This window comes from Papio anubis, chromosome 17, assembly GCF_008728515.1.
Source record: "Papio anubis isolate 15944 chromosome 17, Panubis1.0, whole genome shotgun sequence".
Lineage (NCBI taxonomy): Eukaryota > Metazoa > Chordata > Mammalia > Primates > Cercopithecidae > Papio > Papio anubis.
The window spans coordinates 19868837-19883926 of NC_044992.1; positions in this window are offsets into that span (position 1 = coordinate 19868837).

Here is a 15090-nt window from a genome sequence, read left to right on the forward strand (position 1 = left end):
CCACTCATTTATTCATCCATCAATTTATCCATCTACCCACCCACCCATCCATTCACCCATTCATCTATCTGTCCACTTACTCATACATCCATCTTACCCACCCACCCATCCACTTATTCATTCATCTGTCTATCTATTCATTCATCCACCCACCATTCACTCATCCACCCACCATTCATCTACCCATCCACTCATCCATGCACCCTCTCACCAATCCCCCACCCATCCATTCATCCATCAATTCATCCATCTATCTATAAACCCACCATCCGCTCATCCATCCATCCCGCTGTACATCCCTCTTAGCACTCCTGCTAACCCCATTCAGTTGTCTATTTCCGTGTACATATACTCACCCATCTGCCCACTCATCCATCTACTCATATTCCCTCTGTTTCCATTCTCCATTATTTACTACATCAGCCTCTGCAGTCATCTCTTTTCTCTGGAGATTTTTCTAGCATCTGATCCCAACCATCCCATCATAAACCCTCTCTTCACTTCCCATTGCTCACAGATACAAACCCAATCTTCAGACTTAGCTGGATTTCAGGGCCCTGAAACTATCTTGTCTCTGCTCTCACTGCTCCCACCAAGGATCCTGGAAGTTGTGTGGGCCCTGGGCACTGTGCCTACTGTGCCCTTCCTGGACTTCCCTGCCAGCTGGGGCCTGGGCCTAGGGGCTTGAGTCCAGAGAGGAGAAGTAAACCACGAACGTGGGAACAAGAGGGGAAAAGGTGAATGGGACCAGATTAATGCACCAACCTCAGCTCCCCGCCTGTAATGAGGGAATGGAGTGCGGATGTCCTCCCCCACATTCTAGGCTAGTTTCTGGGCTCCCTGAGCTGCCTGGAGGGCCAAGGTGGTGGGGATAATGGAGGGGGCTGATCACTCTTCCCTCTCTCCTGTCACTTACCCCTTAACAGCCTAGCGGACCTGGAACAGAAGGGAAGGGCCTGCTGTGGGAGGGGCAGCCCCATTAGCACTGTTCCAAGCCCCTAGAGAGCCAGAGGTCACCAGAGCCCAGCTGCAGGGCCATTAGCAACCCATTAGCCCTGCCCCTCCCTCCCAGCCCCGACTCTGGCTCCATTCAGGACCTGCCCTTCGAGGCAGAGCTTCTGCCTCTTCACCTACCCCTGCAGGCCTCAGAGACCCCCTCCAAGGTCAACGTGTCAAGTTCCAGTCAGCCTGGGCAGGGCTACAGCTGACCCTTGCAGAGCTGGGGAGGACAAAGGAAAGGGAGCCCCTGCAGGTGTAAGTGGCTGGACCCACTGAAAGGGCTTCACCCATATCGGAGGGAGGTGGTGATGGCTAGTGGAGAGGTGTGTGAGCTGTGGGGCCAGCGAGTCAGGTGCCTCTGTCGTCTTTGCGGAGAAGGGGTTGCATTGCTGATTTCTGACTCCCCTGGTGTATGTGAATTGCTTTTGATGCTGTGCCCCATCAGTCAGTCAATCAACAAACTTTTGTTTGCAGAGCTAACGAAGTATCTGACCTCGAGTGGGAGAGCCAAGACCTTAGGCTCTCCTGGTTGCAGAATTCATTCATTCACTAACAGATATTTAGTGAGTGCTCACTGTATGCCAGAGCCTGGAACACAGCAGCGAGAGACACTCCAGTAGAGGAGGCGACAGTGAACACAGAAAGCAATCAGTGGGACGATTTCTGGAAGGAAAGGGCTGTGCAGGAGACGAAACAGGCGTCACAAGCCTGGCATGGGGTGGCTGCTGTAGTCTGAGGGTTTGGGGAAGCCTCTTACAGGAGACCTTTGAGCTGAACCTGGGTGGTGAAAAGGAGCCTGCCAAGTGGAGGGCAAGGACTGAAGGTCACAGGCGGTGGGACAGCAGGTGCAAGGGTCCCGAGGTGGGGACGGAAACTAGCAAGCCCTGGAGGTTGGGGGGGAGGGAGTGAGGTGGGAGGTGGCAGAGGGAGGTCATAGATTCTCACTGCTATGCCAAGCCTTGAGGGCTCAGGTCTGACTCATCTCCCAGAACTTCCTTGGCTGTGCACGCGGCTCACAGGGGCAGCAGGGAGGCCTGCAGAGGGCGGCCACTGCCTGAGTCCTGGTGAGCAACCATGGGGGCTCCGACGAGGTGGAGGTAGCAAACGAGGGACTTGCATCTGTTGAGATCTGAGCAGCCAGGAGTCAGAATCTCATCCACCTCAGAATCAGACTCTCCGCATTAGAATTAGAATTAGAATTAGAAGCTCTTAGCCCTGGCATTGGAGACTGGCGGAAAGCTCAGCGGGGGACGCACAATCTGGCCTGAGCCACACCCTAAAGCGAGCTCTCTCACCCGGAACACATTCCAGGCGGTGAAGGGCCCGACCCAGCCTGACCCGCACCAAGTGCTCCACATGTGTATTCGTTCCTTCCTGAGGACCTGATGGGACAGATGCCATTCTTCTCCCCACTTCCTAGATGAAGTCACTTGTTTCAGGTCACTGAAGGAGGGATAAGGTCCTCCTCCCCTAGGGGCGCCTGACCTCTGGGTGGGGTCAGTGTGGGGAGGGGGAAGGCATGGGGAAGGCGTGGCAGAAAGAGAGTGTGCCTGGAACAGTATTTTTAGCACTGCCTGCCCTGCGTGCGAGGGGAGGGGAATTAGAGACCGCCTTCAGGGGAGGAAGAACATGAAGTGACGTCTTAATTGGGATCCTCAAGGAGAAAGAGTATTACAAGTGCTCAATTATTTTGTAATGAGCCTGCAGCGTGCAGGGATAGCCACAGACATTTTTGAAGCTGAAGTGTGCGCCTGCATGTGTGTGTGTCTGTGTGCATACGTGTGTGTGTGCATGCATGTGTGTGCGTGTGTGTGCATGTGCCCACAGGTGTGTGGTGCTGACACAGGACTGTGGCACGATGGGATGGGCACTTTCTCCTGGTTTTGAGGAGTGGGTCCCTTGCTTGTGCTGTCTTCTGACCCCCAAGCCTCTTGTGGTGCTCCCACCCACCAGGTTGCTCCCACAGTGAGCCACCAGTGCGAGAATTTCAGGCTTTGCTGGGCAGGAGGATGCTGGAGCCTCAACAGGCCCTCCAGGAAGGGAACCCTGGGAAATTTCCCCTCAGCTTCAAGACCCTTTCTCCTTGCTGGGTAGAAAGGGGACTGGTTGTGAGTATCGTGCTGAGCACAGGGAGAGGGCTGCGCTGGAAAGGAAGGACCCACACTCAGCTCCATCGGGGTCAGGACCCAGTGACCCCCCTGCCACAGTTCCCCACGGCCCTCCTGATGAGGTCTCAGCTCACCTGGGGAACTCCTGTGACCTGCCTGCTGCCCCAGGACCCTGCCCCATGCTCATCCAGCCAGGTTCCTGCCTTCAGGCCTTTGCCTTTGCTTTGCCACCACCTGAGCTGAAAAGCCTTCCGTCTCCTCCTTCGTGGCCTGGTTCAACTGCTTCCTCTTCAGCAAAGCCCTTGTGTTTATCTCACCCCAGCAGGGAGTCCCCAGCTCGTCCCTGCGTAAATCAGCCCCTGCCAGGCCACTCGGTCAGCGCTTCTCGTTAATGGAGGCTGGGCTTAACTTGAGGAATTCTGAAATGAAGGTGTCCACAGCAGTGGGATAGAGATCAGGTCCTTTCCCCTAGGTGCTTTGAGGAGAGCTCAGCCCCCTCAACATGGCGACCCTAGGCTGAGGCAAAGCAGAACAGAACATTGGTGTTTCTATTTTACTTTGAAACTGTTACATTTCGAACTAACTTTTGAACACATGATTTTTGTCTTCCCAGGTACAGATGGGAATGGAACAGTGGCTGGGAAATGGGAAGTGGACAGAGAAGCATTGCTCAAAGGGGCTTGGGAGCTGGCCCCGGGGTCCTCCACTTCCCCATCTGTGAAATGGAGACTCTAATGATCATTGTCCTCCTTGTCCCCAGGCCAAGATGAGGCCTCCAGGGAGGGAGAAGCTCCCATTACTGAGGTTCAGCAGTTTCTGAGAGTGGTTGTAATGGCATTGCGGGGGTGGCGCGGGGAGCAGCCCAGCGTCTCTAGACAGCGGTGGGAGCCCCTCGGAGTCCTTCCCACTGCCCTCTCCAGCCTCAGGGGCCAGGTATCTAGATGCAGCTGCTGGAGTGGGTGGAAGGACTTCCTGACCCCCAGCAGGAGCGGAGGTCTCCGGCGCTGCCACCTGAGGCCTGTAGAGGCTGGGGGCTGCAGCTTGAGGCTGTCAGGGCCTCAGAGCTCTGGGTGGGGGGCATTATACAATTTAACAGGTGGAGAGTGGGGCTCCCAGAGGCCTGGGAAGAGGATAAGGAGGGAGCCCCTGGCCTGTGGCCTCAGTCACTCACTAGCTCATTCATTCCTTTACTCACAGATTCTCTTGTTGTTATCATCTGTTCCTCCCCCATCTTCATCTCAGCAAATGTTTCCTGTTGCCTTCCATAGCCAAGCTCCTGCTGAGTGCTGGGGATGCAGACACAGTCTCTGCCCTTAGGCATCTCCAGTTGGTGGGAGAGGCAGACACGTTCCAGGAACCATCCAAGAGGCAAGTGCAGCACCAGCCACCCTGAGGGCCTGCAGTGGAGCCAGGGGGGCTCCAGAGGCCTCTCCTCTGCCTTTTGACACCCAAATTGGCTCAGGTCACTCTTCCGTCAAACTTTCCCATGGATCCACTCTCTCCAGAAACAAAAGCAATGGCTCCCCAAGGCCTCGAGGCCCCCTGAACCCCACCCTAGCTCCCACCCCTCTGGCCCCTGCTCCCTCTGCTCAGCCACATAGGCTTTCCCTGGAGCTCCCCACACCAGTCCCATCTCAGGGCCTTTGCACACGCTGTTCCCTGTACCTGGTGCTGTCCCCCCATCCTCCTCCCTACCTCCTTCAGGTCTTTCTCAGTGAAACTACTGGTTCAACCTAACAGTGTAACCCCTCCCCCTGTTTTTCTCCATAATACCTTATACTCCAGTTCCTCACTCAGCTTGTTTGTTCTCTCTCTTCTGAACCAGAACTCCACCTGCACGAGGGTGGGGATTCTGTTTTGTTTACCGTCTTGTCTCCAGTAGTGGACACGGTGCCTGGCATCCAGTGAGTGCCTAACAAATATCACTTCAATGATTGATTTATTGATTAATTACCTGCAGGGCAGGCTGCCTGCTCCAAGATTGCTAGCCTGGAGTGGAGAGTAAGGGCTGAGGGGTGGGTGGCTGCCCTACTCCCTCCTCTTTCCTCTTCTACCATGTGAGCCTTGAGGCCTCTTCTGGGTCCAGTGTAGAAGGTGAATACCCAGCTAGTTTGAAGTTTGGGCCTGACTGTGTCCACAATGGGGGGCAGAGAAGGGAGCCGTACTAAGAAGGTTGGAATCAGATGCTAGAAAAGTCTCTGGAAGTGAGAGATGAGTGAGAAAGCCCAGGCTGTAAATAACAAAGAAAGGAAGCTCATAGGCAGATGGATGAGCAGACAGGTGGATGAGTGGAGAGGTACATGAGTAGATAGATGAATAAAGAGATGGATGGATGGATGAGTGGATAAATGGATAAGTGGGTGATGGAGGACGGATCAATAGGTGAATGAATGGATGGATGGATGATGGATGAAAGGATAGATGGGTGGATGGATGAATGGGTGAACAGATGAATGAGTGGATGGATAGATTAGTGGACAGATAAATAAGATGGATGGATGAGTGGACAAATGCATGAAAAGATGCATGGATGGATGGATGGATGGATGGATGATGGATGAGTGAATGGATGGATGAAAGGTGAGAGGACAGATGAATCAGTGGATAGATGAATGGATGGATAGGGATTGATGAGTGAACAGATGGTTAGATTAATAGATGAATAGATAGATGGGTAGATGAATGAGTGGATGAGTGGATGGATGGATGGATAGATGAGTGGATGGATGAATAGATGAATGGATAGATGGATGAATTGGTAGATGGCTGGATGAATGAATGAATGGATGGATGTGCAGATGGATGGATGGATGAGTGGATGAACAGTGGATAAATGGATGGATGGGTGGATGGAAGGATGAATGGATGAATGGATAGATGGGTGGATGGATGGATGGATGAATGGAGGTATAAGTATGAGTGAATGGATGGATGAAAGGTGAGAGGACAGATGAATCAGTGGATGGATGAATGAATGGATAGATTGATGAGGAATAGGAGGAAAGGATAATGGAGGAATAGATAGATGGTAGGAAGGAATGGAATGGATGGAAAGGTGGATGGATGGATTGATGAATGAATGGATAGGTGAGTGGATGGATGGAATAGATGAATGGATGGATGGATGGAACTGTTGGATGGATGGATGAATGAATGAATGAGTGGATGGATGTGCAGATGGATGGATGAGTGGATGAACAGTGGATGAATGGATAGATGGGTGAATGGATGGATGAGTGGATGAATGGATAGATAGGTGGATGGATGAAGGAAGTGGTGGATGGATGAGTGGAAAAGGATGGAACAGTGGAGTGGAGGAATGGTGGATGGATAAATGGGTGAACAGATGAATGAGTGGATGGATAGATAGATAGATAAATAGATGGGTGAGTGGATGGATAAGTGAATGAATGGATGAGTGGACAGGTGGATGTATAAATGGATGAATGGATAAAAGTGGATGGATGAATGGACGAGTGGATGGATGGATCAGTGGACAGATGGATGGATGAGGAATGGTGGAGGAGGAATGGATGGAGGGAGGGAATGGATGAATGGATGGATAGATGGAAAGATGAGTGGACAGATGAATGAGTGGATGGATAGATGGATGGTGGACAGATGTTTGGATGAATGGATGAATAAATAGATGGGTGGATGGATGGATGGATGAATGGAATGGATGGGATGGATGTGGAAGATGGATGAGTGGAATGGATGGATGGATAGGGATGGACAAATAAGGATGGGAAAGAATGGATGGTGGACAATGGATGGAATGGTGGATAGATGGACAGTGGATAATAATACTAATAAATCATTTATTGAGTACTTTCTGCAGTCCTTGTCTGGCTTTATGTAATCAATCTCATTTAAAATTCTCATTACAACATTTTGAGGGAGACATTTCTTTTCTCATTTTACAGATGGAAAAACTGTCTTGTGATGAAATGGCTTAATAAGACTTCATAGCTTAGGAGAGGTTGAGGCCGGATTTGTACTCAGGTGAGCTTAGCCCTTAGCTGTCTTGCTGTTCAGTATAGGGTCTCCCCCAAATATATAGGCATATCCTGAGGACAGGCACTCTGTATGGGCATCTCTAAAGCACCCACTGGCTTGCCTTTTGGGGAGGAGACCTCTGGGAAGATCTCTTGGCTTCAATATAATGTTTACAGCTACATTTGGCCCCAGAGGAATGAGATGGGGAACTATGCATCCACAATCCTTCATACTACACTGGCAGCTGGTAGCACCATCCACAGGGAAGACAGTGTGGGCAGGAGGGCAGCTGGCGTGATTCACCAGAGACGAGGGGAGACCTTTCCAGCTGGCCCCCTGGTTCCCAGGGCCTGTGCTCCAGACAAGGGCAGTGGTGCAGAGGCCAGCCCTACAGATGCAGGCCTCGCTGCCTCAGCCTGGGGCCTGCAGGTAAAACTAGTGACTTAATCAGAACTGGCTCACAGGAAGCTGGGGCCGCATGGTGAGATGATGGATGGAAAGTGCTAGCCACAGGGGAGGTGCTAGGGAAAGGATGAGAGGGTGGGGAAGGCAAGTTTTAAATAAGATTTCGAGAAAAGTCATCTCCCTGATAAGAGACATTTGAACAGAGACTTGAGGGTGGTGGAAGAGTGAGCCATGCAGAGATCTGGGAGCAGAGTATTTGGCAGAGGGAGCAGCAAGTGCAAAGGCCCTGGGGTAGTCAGGACTTGGTGTGTTCAGGAATAACAAGGAGGTATGAGAGGAAGAAGGACTGGAGATAAGATCTTAAGGTAATGGGGGACCTGGAGACTGCGGCTGAGTTAGGGTCATGGGAGGGTTTGCGCGGAGGGTGTTAACTGGCTCCCCAAGGGTGTCATGTGCAAGGAAGCAACAGCCCCTCTCCTGGGTGCTTTGAGTACTCAGCCCTGCCTCCCCACTTCCACCCACCCCTGGTTTCCCCCTGTGCAGTCTGCAGGGAGCTGGTGGCTGCCTCAATCAGATCTAGACAAAGGCTGGCATTAGGTGCTCAGGAGCACATATGGCCCAGGCAGACAGATAGCTCCTCCCTCAGCCTCTGTCTGGGCCCTGAGTCCCCAGACTTGAGCTTCAGACTCCAAAACGCAAGGAGATTAGGATGGACACAGAGGCATGAGCCAGGAAGGGGCTGCACTCAGAGGCTCCGTGCAGCCTGTGCCACTGTCCAGGCTGACATTTGAAACTTTGTCTTTCCATTTGGAAACAGTTTGTTGACCCAAGTTTTTCTCTAAGCAGGAACCCCTAGGGTGTGCATGGCACAGCCAGGTGGAAACTGAAATTGTTTCAAAAGCAAAACAATAAAAATCCTTTCTCAAGCTCCCAATGCCCTCCCCAGACAACGCTGGGGGCGGGGACTATGACTGGGGAGGCTGCAAGGGCCCTGCCTAGGAATGGGGGCCTGGGGGAGGGGGAGCCTGCCTCTCCCAGTGGGAGTTATGTGCTGACACAAAGCCCCAAATTCCCCATCTTGCTTCCCTCACTGCACCCATTTTCTGTCTAAGCCCTGGCTCGGCTGAAGGCCCAGGAGAGATCCCGGGACAATGGTGCCCAACTCTGGGACTGACCTCGTGGTCATGCCTAGATGAGCCTGATCTCTGCTGTCCAACCCCCTCCTCCAGCCCACTCAGGGCAAGCTGACCACAGCACCCCACCCAGACACCCAAGGCTGCTGCTCAGGGACACAGGGTCCTGGCTACTTGTACAGCTCCTGCGATGGAGTGCTCACTACCTTCCTCGTTTCGTGGGAGCCAGTTTTAACTGGTTCCCCAAGGCTGCCACATGCAAGGAAATAGCAGCCTCTCTCCTGGGTGCTTTGGGGACTCAGCCCTGCCTCCCCACTTCCAGCCACCCCTGGTTTCCCCCTGTGGAGGCTTCAGGGAGCTGGTGGCTGCCTCGACCAGACCTAGACAAGGGTTGGCATTAGAAGCCCAGGAGCACATGTGGGCCAGGCCTCTTCTGCAGTGCGTCTCACTCTGACCTGCTAGGATTGTAAGACGGTTGTTCTTTCTTCTGCACCACGGCTGAAAAGAGGCTGAGCTTTGGCCTCCAAGAGGCCTTGGTTCCACTGAGCACATCTCCCTGGCTCCCACCACTCTCTCTCTGTTCTCGCTGTTCTCTCCTCCCGAGGACTCCATGCTCCCATTCTGGCTGTGCTGCCGGGCCGTTTAGACGCAGAGTGCTGGGGAACTTGGGCCCCGAGCATGCTTTCCTCCAGCAGGGAAGGCAGTGAGGCACTCCGGGCATCTTCTTTGTAGCTGGCCACTTCACAGTTACGTGACCTTGGACTTAATGGCTCCGTGCCTCAGTTTCCCTCATTTGTAAATTGACAACAAGTGCTCTAATTGGGGGAATGGAGATCTGGGTGGAAAGGCTGCTTGGAGAATGGAGTGTGCTGGTCCCAGGGATGAGTTGAAACACCTAAGATTTGGGGGTCTCCCTAAGAGGCAGGGGATGTTGGAATCTGCATTCAGCTGTGCTGCCAAATTTGGGGATGTGAGGAGGGGCTGCCTTCTCCATGCCCCCCACCTCCGGCATTCGAGAGCCCCTTGCAGGTGGACAACCCCTATCCTCTTTACCATCTTGCCTCCCCCTACTCAGGCCGGGGGAGCCTGGCAGGGAGGAGCTGGCGCCACCCCAGGTCTTGTTTTCACTTCTTGAACCTTCCTCAGCTTCTGAACGCCAGCATCAGGGGGCCGGAGATGGTGGGTTTGGAGGAGATTTTGGGGGTGGCCAAGGGCTTCCAAGACCCGGCCAGGAGGCTGGGCAGGGAGTGACCCCTGCAGCCAAGGGTGGGAGGACTCTCAAGGCAGACTTGGAAATCGAGGTTCTGGGGGTGAATGTGTGAGGCCTCCACAGGACATGAGGTGGACAGAGGTACCCCCAACCATGACACGCCTCTCGGCCCAGGGCTCAGACATCCTTTTCTCGATCTGACCTCCTAGAAGGGTGGTAGAGATGCTGGAGTTTGTACAGATGGATGTGTAAGGCCGTGAGACAGGAAGCCCCACTGCCCATGGTGACAGGGCCAAGACTGGCTGGTCAGTGGCCAGCGCCGCCTGCTGCCATCCTCCTGAGGAGTCCAGCCCTTTCCTGTCCCCTCTGCAGAATCCGAGTCTTAATGCATCCAACAACACCCAGGATTCCAAAGGAAGCCAGTTATTAAAATTGTTAAATAGCACGATTGTGATAGGGTGAACTGTGTGCTCCCTTCCTTTATGGCTGCGCTGATGATACGATTGCAAGGCAGGTTTAAGCCCACCTGTAACTTTGACCCAGAGACAAATGTGAAAGACCTTTGGAGGCGTCTGCCAGTCCAGAGTGGGATGTGGACATATCTGTGGCCTCTGCTGGTGACAGCCTCAGGTGCGCTAATGCTGCTGGGGTTTGCCGTCCCAGTCCACAGCGGAAGAAAAGGCCACATTTCAGCTGGAGGCTGACCCACACTTCTTCCCTGTTCCCACGCACGGACCCCTGATTCTGTCCTGGCGTTTCCCAGCTCTAGAGCTTTTGCCGGGAACAGTGGCAGCAGCAGCCTCAGCAGCGCCACACACAGTAAATGACAGTGATGAGCAACAGCCACCGGACACTGGGCTGAGGGTATCCCTCATGCAACCTTCACCCAGCCCTGCAAGGCAACCACCGTTGTGGTCCTCATTTTGTAGAGGAAGAAGCTGAGGCACAGAGAGACTAAGTGACTTGCCCAGAGTGACACGGCTCGTGAGCGATGGTGTCAGGGTTTGAACCCAATCGGGTCTGACCCCGGAGGCTGTACTGTTCCCCCTTAGAATGCCTGGCACACAGGTGGGGTTTAATGGATGTTTGACCCATCGAAACGGTCATTGCTCAATTTCTATATTCACAGAGGGACATTCCCTGGGGCTGAGCTGGGCTCTGCAGATTTACAATGGGTTCTATATTTATCATCCCCATTTCTAGGTAGGTTAATGGATTTTAAATGGAGTAGATACTAATTGCCCCCGTACTGTGGATGGGCCAGCCTGGGAGAGGGCTTCCTCCAGCCCTGGGACCACATTCCTTAGCATGGACCTGCACCAAACCTAGGGTGAGGATTTAAATGGGCCAAGACAGGAGTAGCGTGGGCACTCGGGACCCAGGGGACAGCACGGGCAAGAGTGTGGAGGTGGGTCTTAGGGACCTGCTGAGAAGCCTTGCACATGTCCCTCATACCAGCAAGTCCTCCTGGTCTAGGGCCACGGGGCTAGGCTGTCCCAGGAGAGGCAGCCGGCTCCCTGAAGCTTCTGCAAGATTCAGGCCATCATGGCATGTTTATTAATCACCACAGACAGGATGGGGTCGGGCCTGCTCAGCAGCTGTACGGGGAGCTGGGAGTGGGAGGGAACCCTGCGAGGAAGGAGTTCAGGACGGGTGAGAAGGGTAGATGTCTGGTCCAGCCTCCCATAGGAGGGGAAGCCTCCCCCTTCTCTCAGCTTTTTAATTAATTTGAGGAGACATGAAATCTTTGAACATGGTCTAAAGATACAATGGCCCTACAGAGAACAGCTCGGCCCCCTCCTCCTCCCTCTAACCTCCCAGTTGCCCTCCTGGTGGCCAGTTTCTGGCATCTTTCCAGAATATTCTACCAACGCACGTGTGTGTGTGTGTGTGTGTGCATGTGTGCATGTGTGTGTGTATACATATGCCACCTTTTAAACATTCAGTGAACTAGACTCTCTTCTGCACTGTGCCTTTTACTTTGTCTTAGAGCACTTTTCCTACTAGATTCACTCAACAAATACTTCTTGAGCACCTACCAAGGGCTGGGTGCTGCTTTCTCGAGGCCAGAGGCAGCTGCCCTGGCCTATGGAGCCTGGGCCTGGCCTGGCTCCTTCACAGCTGGGGGCTGCTCCCCTGCACCCATGTGCCCTGTCATGGTTGCCTCCTTGGGGATGCTGGGCAGGTGGCTGCTATTTCAAGGGGAGTCCCCAGGTGTCGGGGAATAAATTCCTAGATGTGGAACTCCTAGGATAAAAGGCGATATGCCTTCTTAGCTTGACCAGCTGTTCCCAGATTGCGGCTGAAACGTCAGGGTTTAGGTTGTGGGCCCGGAGGTGTCCCCAGGCTGGTACGGAGGCTGAGGATGGTGCTGGCATGGGTGGAAAAGAAGGTGCAGGGGCCAGAGGTGGGATGTGGTTGGGAAGAGCCTCCTTCTGCCCTTGAGGAGCCCCAGTATGAGGAAGGGGCAGAAGCGGAGAGGAAGAGCTTCCCCAGGGAGCTGTGGTGGGGAAGCCCAGGAGGCTGTGGGTGCCCAGAGGAGGCGAGTGGCTGGCTTGGGAGGGTGGGGCATCCAGCGAGGCTGGGAGGAGGCCTCTCCAAGGAGCACCCAGTGTGCGCCAGCCCCTGTGCTGGGTCACCTCCCACGTGTCATCTGGGAGGCTATATCACTGATTCACCCCTCTAGTGGATGATCTGAGTGCCTACCTGGCGCTGGGCACTGTAAATAGTGAAGCAGTAGCCTCCCAGCAGGACATCACGCCCATTCTACAGCTGAGGATACCGAGGCTTTGAGGGAGAAGGCAAAGGCTTGGGCCCCATAAATCATCTCCTTCCTTCCTGGCCCATCCCTGAGAGCTGCTCAGGCTGTGGGTGCTCCGATAAAGAGGAGTTCTGGCCCCAGCTGGTTCTTGAGAATGAACCCCAGGTGGCCAGGCCAAGCCAGCCCTCTAGCCCTGCCCCAGAGGGCCAGAGGCCAGGTGCCAGGCACCCACGGAGGCTGCCCTGGCCTGACAAGCCTTCCAGCCCTGCTCCTGTGGCTCTGGTCTCCTAGGACCAAGGTGACTTGGGTGGTTGCCCCAGCTTGGCCCTGACTCATCCCCAGCCCACACTGGGCTCCCAGTGCCACCCCCTTGGAAGACCAGACCCTGGCACACTGAGGTCCAGGGCACAGGGCTGGCTTGAGCCCTCAGAAGTGCAAGCCTGTTTCACAGACAGAGACCCTGAGAGGGTCACTCCCAGGGTCTGCTAAACTCCAGGCACAGAACTGCAAACTTCTCGGGAAGCCTAGACCAGACACACCCGCGGTCCAGCTAGAAGTTCTATGAGTTCTAGAACCAGGCTCTATGAGTTCAGCCTGACCACAAGGATAGGGGACAGTGGGGAATGGAGGCCTCAAGAGGCCCCAGAGCCAGGGGCCATGCTGTGAGGCAGGTCCTCGAGGCTGGCTTCTAGCCTTCCCAGCTCTGGGAAGCCTTGCCCAGCCCCAGTGCCCGGTCATCAGGCTTTATTCCATTTATAAAATAACTTGACTTAAAAAAATTGCTGAAACAATAAATGCTTGCTGTACAAAATGCCAACAAACAGCCCTGAAAGCGTACGATGTGCCCACACACCCAAAGTGCAAGCGACTCTCCTTCCTCAGGGCCCAGCGAGGCTGGGCTGAGCGCTTGCCCACGTCTCTCGCCAATGATGGGAGGCACGGGATCCCACCAGGGGGGTCTGAGCCCAGAACCCTGGGGAAACAGGTCTAGACACTGTCCTCTGCGCCACAGTGAATGAGGAAAAGGTTCCAGGAGGACACAACCACCACCAATTTGCCTCCAAACTTCCAGATTTTTCTCTTTGCTAATGCAAATATATCTGTCGTTTTTCTTAACATAAACAGAATCGTGCAACAGGCCCCACGCTGCCTCTTGATTCGTTTTTTTCTCTGTGTGTGTTGGGGGACAGTGTGTTTTGGACAGTTCACACTGCTGTCAGAACTGGCAGATTGACCTTTCTATTTCAGTCAAGCCCAATTCAGAGGGGCCCCGGGCCAAGGGCTGGAGCCCTGCCCCCATGAGGAAGGAGGGTCACGGGGCTGGTGCTGGGGCAGGGGCCCTATCTGTGGAGTGATGGCCCCACGTGGGGACAGGGAGGAGGCAGGCAGTGCCCACCAGGGTGGAGAGGGGCTGATAATTGGCCGGATTATCCCGGCGGGGAGGCCTCCTTGGGGAAGCTATTTTTAACTCTGAGAGATGCTGCAGCCACTTCCCTCCCTCTCTTTATTGCCCTTTATTCCTGGGGCCTGCAGGCTTTGCCCGCCTTCCTGGAAGCTCTGTCCCTTTACAGGCAGGGAGGGATGAAACGCTCCCCTCACATACCATAGAGTATGGTCCCCACATGGTTCTGCCAGGCAGGGTTCTTGTGCGCCCCGTTTTAGAGGAGGAGAGAGAGCTTCAGAAAGCTTGAGGGGCATTTTGGAGGACTTGCTGGTCTTTTTACATCTATTGCCTCCACCAGCAGCCCCTTGAGGCTGTTAGAAATTTCCTAAATTAAAAAAGGGATGGTTTTGGCTTATAATAAAAAGCCTACGGGTGGACCTAAGGGGCTCAGAGACCAGCCCAGAACCTTGTTTCTCGCAGTATCTCAGCTTTGCTTTCTCTGGGTGGGTCTCATTTCATGCAGACTCACCCTACCTGGGGACAAAGCTGTCCCTGGAGCCCCTGGCCAGCCCCAAAGCCCTGGGAAATACAGCTCCTGCTTTCCTGCAGACCCAGTAAAAGTCCTAGGACTGATTCTCATTGGCTGGTTTCAATCACGTGTCCATCCCTCTACCATTGCTGTGATGCTCACAGCCAGACCTGGGTCACTCACTCACCCCTGGGCCCTGGGGGTGCCCCAGGCCCACAGGAAACATATGGTGGAGAGTATGGTATAGGAGTAGGGAGACCCTGCGAACAAGGCTCTCAGAAGAGCAGCTTGGACATGGGAGGACTTGGACCAGCATCCAGCATGCCTCTAAGTCTCTCAGCCAGGACAGAAACCCTGACACCCAGGCCTGCCCAGGAGATGCCAGATGGAACATGGCTAAACGTCCTGGCCTCAGCCCTGGCCCTGGTGGCTCCCTCCTGGCCACAGTGAGCGCATCCTCCTTCCAGCTGCTCCTCCAGCAGAGGGCGGGGCCATGGGAGTGCCGAAGCCCGCACACGGGCACACGGGAAATAAATCAACTGGTCAGCTCCAGGCCCAGCTG